This window comes from Cannabis sativa, chromosome 3 (genome assembly GCF_029168945.1).
Source record: "Cannabis sativa cultivar Pink pepper isolate KNU-18-1 chromosome 3, ASM2916894v1, whole genome shotgun sequence".
Taxonomy (NCBI): Eukaryota; Viridiplantae; Streptophyta; class Magnoliopsida; order Rosales; family Cannabaceae; genus Cannabis; species Cannabis sativa.
Window position 1 is genome coordinate 65,643,878 of NC_083603.1, and position 8,230 is coordinate 65,652,107.

Genomic DNA, 8,230 nt, shown 5'->3' on the forward strand with positions numbered 1-8,230 from the left:
GCCTTAGACCGTACACTCGTTGAGTGGGAGTAATGAGTAGGTATCAGATTAATCCAGGAGAAGAACATTGGAAGACAATCAAGTAAATCTTAAGATAAAGAAGAGGAACTATATGTTAGTCTATAAGGGTGTGTTAAAAACTCTTAGACTACACCATATCAGATTTCGAAATTTGCCTTTGTGCTAGTAAATCTTTCTGATAAGATGGTGGTTACACTGGGGGTGGAATAGTGATTTTGGAGAAGTCTAAAAACCTATCTGAAGTCTCTAGGTCTACCAGGAAGGGACTGAATGTTAAAGTTGCAGGAAAGGTACTTATTCAGTCTAAGGAAAGTTCTATACATTTTTGGCATCATTCCAAATTGCCTTAACTACTAGTGTTAATTTCCTGATTAACCAAAAGTAGTTGCCAAAGCTATAGAATCCAGTATCCCAAGAGAGTAGACATATAGAGAGAAATTTCACATTATCAATGATTTTGTGATTAAAGGAAGAGTAATGGTGGAGAAAAGGTTGTGGTTAATTCAACCTTTCAGATCCTATTACGAGGAGTTTACTACTACTACACTTGATTTGTATATTAAGGTGTTGAGATTATTTGAAACACACTTTTTGTTTTATATTAGTGCAAGTGGGAGTTTGTTGGGTTTTATGCCTTAAATAAAACTCATTTCAAAATAATCAGATTTACTTATTAATATAGATCAGAAATAACATTTAATGTTGCATGGTTCGCATGATTTATTTCGTGATTATATGTACATAGTGTATAAATTCATCGGAAACCCTTTTCACATACTTGATACTGTTTATTGTGCCGTCAACACATTGGAAAGTAAACATGACTATGTGAATAAAGTTTCCTAGATTTATCAGACATAGGGTTTTACTCATATGATAATCTACAACAGAGTTTACTTGCATTTGGATAAGTGTTATGTTCTTTCCAGAGCATTGGTTAAAGTAAAGCTCAGGTTGGATGCATGGAGTATGCATCGGAAGGGACCGATATTGAACTTTGACTTAGATTTATTAAAGTTACCGTAATATCTATTCAAGTCAATATCGCCTAGTTGATCCTAGATCAAATGTTCTTAATCCTGTTATGATCAGGCTCAATCTTGAAAAGCTATTCGTGTTCTTTGATTTGTTAGTTAAGCCTACTTTTAGGTCAGGGTGATACGTACATTTTGGGAACACGGCAGTGCAATTGAGTGGGAGCGCTAGCATAAACATGGAATCTATAGCTTCTATCTGGCAAATAGTAAGCAAAGGATGATCTCCTTCGAGCTTGACCAAACGAACATAAATGGTGGAGTACTCATTTCACATAAGCTGAAATATCATTTATACGGGGTCAAGTGTTTTAAGGATAAAATACATTGTAGGGTGTTACGGTAATCTAATCCCTTTACAGTGTAGATCATTCATATAAAGGATCATTGATCACATTAGGATTATAACAATGGATAACTAATGATGTGTCTATATGGTGGAACATATAGAGCATTCTATATACTGAGAGTGCAATTCTAAGTTCTATGCGTGGATTCAACGAAGAATTAATAAGTTAGTGAATTTTAGTGCTAAATTCTTGATCTACTTATTGGAAGCTCGGTTATATAGACCCATGGTCCCCGCACTAGTTGAGATAATATTTCTTGTAAGACTCATATAATTAGTTTTGATTAATCAATTATAATTCACAAATTAGACTATGTCTATTTGTGAAATTTTCACTAAGTAAGGGCGAAATTGTAAAGAAAGAGTTTATAGGGGCATATTTGTTAATTATGATACTCTGTATGGTTCAATTAATAAATATGATAAATGACAATATTATTTAATAATTATTTATAGTTATTAAATAGTTAGAATTGACATTTAAATGGTTGAATTAGAAAATTGGCGTTTTTGAGAAAATCAGATGCAGAAAAGATAAAACTGCAAAATTGCAAAAAGTGAGACCCAAATCCACTATGTAGGGCCGGCCACTTTTGTAGGGTTTTTCCCTCTGATATTTTCATTATTTTAATGCCAAATAATTCAAACCTAACCCTAGTGGAATGCTATAAATAGATAGTGAAGGCTTCAGGAAAATTACACTTAAATTTTCTACTTTTTCATTCAGAAAAAACTGAGCCTTCTCTCTCCCTATCTTTGGTCGAACCCACTCTCTCTCTCTTCCTCATTGAGATTTCAAAAATCCTTAATGTATGAGTAGTGCCCACACACAGCAAGTGATACCTCAATCATAGTGAGGAAGATCGTGAAGAAAGACATTCAGCAAAAGGAGTTTCAGCATCAAAGATTCAGAGAAAGAGATCCAGGTTCAGATATTGATAATGCTCTGCTACAGAAAGGAATCAAGGGCTAGATATCTGAACGGAAGGAGTCATATTATTCCGCTGCACCCAATGTAAGGTTTCTTAAACTTTATATGTGTTTATTTCATCGTTTTAGAAAGTTCATATTTAGGGTGTTAATCAACATACTTGTGAGTAGATCTAAGATCCTGGTAAAATAATTTCCAACAATGTCCACATAGGTCGAGAAAGAGTACAGGTGGAGTACAACCTTCCCAGTAGCAAGGCAGGGTCTCCATACAAGATATGGCAAAACCATCAAGCAGCAAATGAAAGGAGTGAAGCGAGCTATCAAGGGGTTGTACTTGTTGGGTTTTATGCCCTAAATAAAACTCTTTACAATCTGATTAGTTATCAATATAAGAAATTTGAAGTGATTGATGTTTGCATGAATTTTACATGCTAGTGGTTTAAATATGTTTATTACATTTACACACAGAATCAGTTAAATCCAGATCATATGTTTATTCACAATTACAGTATCGTCAACACAGTGGAATGTGATTGTGATCATATGAATCAAAAGAATTGGTCCCTGTTTCATCAGTGTTATTGGATTTACACTAATGTGATAATCAGCGATGATGATGATGTGTACTTACACTTGGAGTAAGTGTTAAAAGTTTTAGACTTATACAAAAGTCACAACTATGTAACTCTCCAAACAATCAGAGGTTAAAAGTATTATCTAACCAGACATCTGCTATTGAGTGGGAGCTATCTGAGATGTAATCAAATAGGGAACATTAGAAGATATTCAAGAAAGATTTATGAAAGTGATCTATATGATAGATATTAAGGAACTGTGTATCAGTTGTCCTGGTATCTCACCAACTCATTTCGAGATCCATGAGATGGTGCTTACTTTGGGGGTGGAGGAATTATTGAATAATAATTCAAGCTCTACCAGAGAAGAATTATAACTTTGTCTATTCGAAAATACCAGAAAGTTATATTGCTGAAGAAAAGTCTACACTGTATTATCTCAATTACATATTTTAAAATATGAGAGATATGTCTTCTGTTTATTCAGATGTACTTTTAAAACAGTAAAGATTTCAGTATCCCTTGATGAGTAAAGCATATAGTAAAGGATATTTCATAAGAGTATTTATGAACTAGTTTCTAGAAGTTTGGGTGGATTCAAATATACTACACTTGATTTGAAGATCAAGACATCAGATTGACCTATTTTCACAGTTTGTTTTATGTTAGTGCAAGTGGGAGTTTGTTGGGTTTTATGCCCTAAATAAAACTCTTTACAATCTGATTAGTTATCAATATAAGAAATTTGAAGTGATTGATGTTTGCATGAATTTTACATGCTAGTGGTTTAAATATGTTTATTACATTTACACACAGAATCAGTTAAATCCAAATCATATGTTTATTCACAATTACAGTATCGTCAACACAGTGGAATGTGATTGTGATCATATGAATCAAAAGAATTGGTCCCTGTTTCATCAGTGTTATTGGATTTACACTAATGTGATAATCAGCGATGATGATGATGTGTACTTACACTTGGAGTAAGTGTTATGTTCTTTCCAGGACATTAGTAAAGTATACTAGTTTCGAATGTATGGAGTATACATTGGACTGGACCGATATTGCAACTAAGTTAAGATATTACAAACTTACCGTTATACATATCTTTCCAAGTCAATATCAGTAGTTGATCTTAAGATTAAAAGAATCTAAATCCTGATATGCTTAGGCTCAACTCAGGAGTACTATTCATGTTCTTTGATTTATTAGTTAAGCCTACTTTTAGGTCAGGGTGATACGTATATTTTGGGAACATGATAGTATGATTGAGTGGGAGTGCTGAACATAAATATGGAATCTATAGCTTCTACTGGTGTATAGAAGTAAAGTGATGATTCCCTTCGAGCTTAGCAAATAGAAGTAAATGGATGAGCTCTTGTTTAACTGACTAATCATTAGATCACTAAACACCATTTACAGGTAGCTAAGTGTTTTAAGGGGCAAAATACATTGAGGGGTGAGAACGGTAAAGAAATCCCATCTCGATGTAGATCATCTATATAGAGGATCTTTAAATCACAATAAGATTATAACAATGGTTAAATGAGATAGCATATTGATATCGTGGAACATATAATATGCTCTATATAAGTCTGAGAGTGCAATTCTAAGTTCTAAGAGTGGATTCAACGAAGAATTAATAAGTAGGAATTTACTTGGTAAATTTGGTTCACTTATTGGAAGCTCAACATATAGATCCATGGTCCCCATTCAAGTTGAGAACATTCTGCTTGTAAGACTCATTAATTGATTCGTGATTGATCAATTATAATTCTAAAGTTAGACTATGTCTAATTTTATGAATTTTCACTAAGCAGGGGTGAAATTGTAAAGAAAAGAGTTTCTAGGTTTATTTATTTATTAATAGACTTTATATGTCTAATTAATAATTAAATTAAATGACAATATTATTTAATAATCTATTTTAGTTATTAAATAATTATTTTTGGCATTTAAAAGGTTAGAATTGGAAAATTGGCGTTTTTGAGAAAATAGAAATAAAATTTGATAAAACTGCAAAATCAAGTGGGGCCCACTACTACACCTTCGCCGGCCACTAAATGAGGAGTTTCAAATTGATTTTTTCATTATTTTAATGCCAAATAATTCCTAACCTAAACCTAGTAGTTGCCTATAAATAGAAAGTGATGGCTCAGTCAAATCACAAGTTTTCACAAGCCTTTCTGACAGAAATTTCTCTCTTCAGAAAAATTGAGCCTTCCCCACTTTCTATACCTGGCCGAAACTCTCTCTTATCTTTTCTTCTTCATAAATTTCGACCCTAGTGAAAGAGTAAGTGCCCACACACAGCAAGTAGTAACTCAATCATAGATTGGAAGACTGTGAAGGATCAAACTTGAAGAAGAAGGACATTCGGGCTCAGATCTTGATTATACTCTGCTACAGAAAGGATACAAGGGGTAGAGATCTGAGCGGAAGGAGACATTAATTCCGCTGCATCAATGTAAGGTTTTCTTAACTTTATATGTGTTTAATTTATCGTTTTAGAAAGTTCATATTTAGGGTGTTTAAACAACATACTTGTGAGTAGATCTAAGATCCTGGTAAAATAAATTCCAACGACTGGCCTCAGAGCCATGGTAATTGATTTACTTACATGAAATTTGGACTTTAAAACGATTGTTTGTTATTTGGATGGTTTCATGTTGTATTGAGTGTTATATGATGATTGATTGATGTTTGTGATTTTTTGTCAAAAATAATTGAAATTTTGTTTCTGGAATTATTTTTATTGGATAGTATGGAAAAAATTAAGCAAGTTACTTTTTTACAGAACTCAATTTCGATTTCATTTGAATTAGTTATGATTTTTTGAAGATTCGAAAACAGATAAGGGGGCTGTGCACTCACATGCGCGCGTGGATTCAGACAAGTTTCTTGTCTGAATTCTTCATCCGCGCGCGACCTCGTCTGGTGCCTCCCTACGCGCGCGCATACCCTGCAAGCTCCCCTATTGCGCTGAGCCTTCTCGGCTGTCACCAGGGAGCACGCGCGCGGACAGTATGCTTGGCATACTGTCCGTACAACTCCCAAAATTTTCGTTTTTCTTCGTTTTTTCATGCTTTTTCATGGAATTAACTTCCGATTTTTTGTGTAGTTTTGTATTTATATATTTACTATTCTTAATTCAACTCTAATTATCATAATGAATTAATTTAATTTTTTTTAATTTAATTCAAGATATTAGTGTAATTTGAATTTGAAATTAGTAAATATCTATCTTTTTGCTTAATTATTTATCTTATTTTTAAATTTAATTATATCTTATCTTATTTTTAAATTTAAGGTCAGATATTAAACCTTTTTTAAATTAATATTTTTTTTTTAAATTTTTGACCTTATTTAAATTTAAAATAAGATAACTATAATCATGTAATTTTAAATAGATGTAAGATATTTTGCTAACTTTTAAATTTTTGTTATTTTATTTATTTAAATTAAATTTAAAATCTGAAAAAGATATTTAATTTATCTTTTCTAATTTTTATTTAATTTATTTATAAAATAACATTTAATTTTTAAAAGTAGTTAGCAAATTTTTGAAATGATATTTAGGTTGGTTGAAACCTAATTTTTCAAAATTGTAGGTTTAATTTTAAATATTTTTTTTTTATAATTTCGAAATTTAAATAATTTTTTTTTATTTTCGAAAATTAAATTTTAATTTTATTTTTTTTGTTTTTCGAAAAATAAATTAATATTATTATTTATTTTATTTTTCAAAATAAAATATTTTATTTATTTATTTATTTAATTACTTTAATTTTCGAAATTTATTTATTTAAAATTAAATAAATCCTACTTTCAACTATCGAGCTAACCTTGTTGCAGGAGTATGTGGTTTTAGCTTGTGTGTAAGTTTTCAAAACCTATTATTACTTGATTGCAAATAGCCATGGTTACTTTTTGCCAGATCTAATGATCTGATGGCTCCCTTGGTCAAGTTAATAATTTGTAACAGGTAATTTTACAATCTTCTTTTATCTGTGTATGACCTAGCAACATGATAGGATCCATCCAAGTGTGCACCTGTGTGAGCCTATGTGTTTACTTTATTATATAGATGCATATAGGTTGTTGCTAAATAAAATGTCACACCATGATAGATTTTATTTAGGTCCATTTAGTTATTGGACATATTCAATTAATAACAATTATTTATTTTAAGGTTAAATTCCTCTCTTTTGGGCCTTGTGTGAGAGTTGGGAGCCATAGAAGTGGGTACGACATACTGAACCCAACACCCCCTCACATGAACTACCCCAATTGTGAAGGCCCATTTGCCTTATTTGAATAACTGTACTAGGTTAATTATATTAGTTTGACCTAATAAAATTGAATTATCAACATAATTAACTTTTAAAATATATGAAAATTTATTTTCATTTTAATATTTTAAAGTTAATTTTAAGAAAAACACTTTTAGTTTTAGATATTATTTCTAGACAAACTATTTGTATTTTTCTTATATTTAATTAAAGATAGAATTTTAACTAACTAGATTCTTTTTGGAGCTTATTTAATTAAATATTCCTATTTAAGTTATAAATTAGTTGTATCAACTGATTTTTCTTATCTAACTTAAATTTGAATATTTTATTTAAATTTTAAATCAAGTTGAGGAATCCTAGGCATTAGTTATTAAAGATTCTTAAGATATTTTTTAAGTTAATATCTTTTCGAATATTAACTTAAAATGGAATATTTTAGATATTTTTTAGGTTAATATCTTTTCGAATATTAACTTAAAAAGATATCTTCAAATTAAGTGGTTATAACTTAATTTTTGATATTTAATTAAATGTAAATTTGAAATTATTTAAGTTTTAGATTTTTTCTATATAACTTAAATTAGATATTTTTCAAATTTTTGTTGAAAAGATACTTTGGCAAATAAGATATTTTCTAGATAGTAATTTCCAGACTACTTATTATTTCTAATATTTAAATAGGAAAATATTATACTTTGTGAAATTAATTATTTAAATAATTAATTTTGGTACAAATTTTATTAAGTATATTTTTCCTAGTATTAAACTAGAAATTAATAATTAAGCCTTCTCTACACTTAATTATTATTTCTTGAATTTAATACATTTAATTAACTAGAAAATTTTAAATATCTAAGTTGATTTTCATCATGATACTTAAATATTTATTTATTTTTCATGACACTTAATTAAATGGAAAATTATTTTTAGGTTGAAATTTAATTTTTCAACTTAAATTCAAATAATTTTCAATATATATATATTTTTCTTTATTTTATTAATCAATTTTGAAAATTGTAT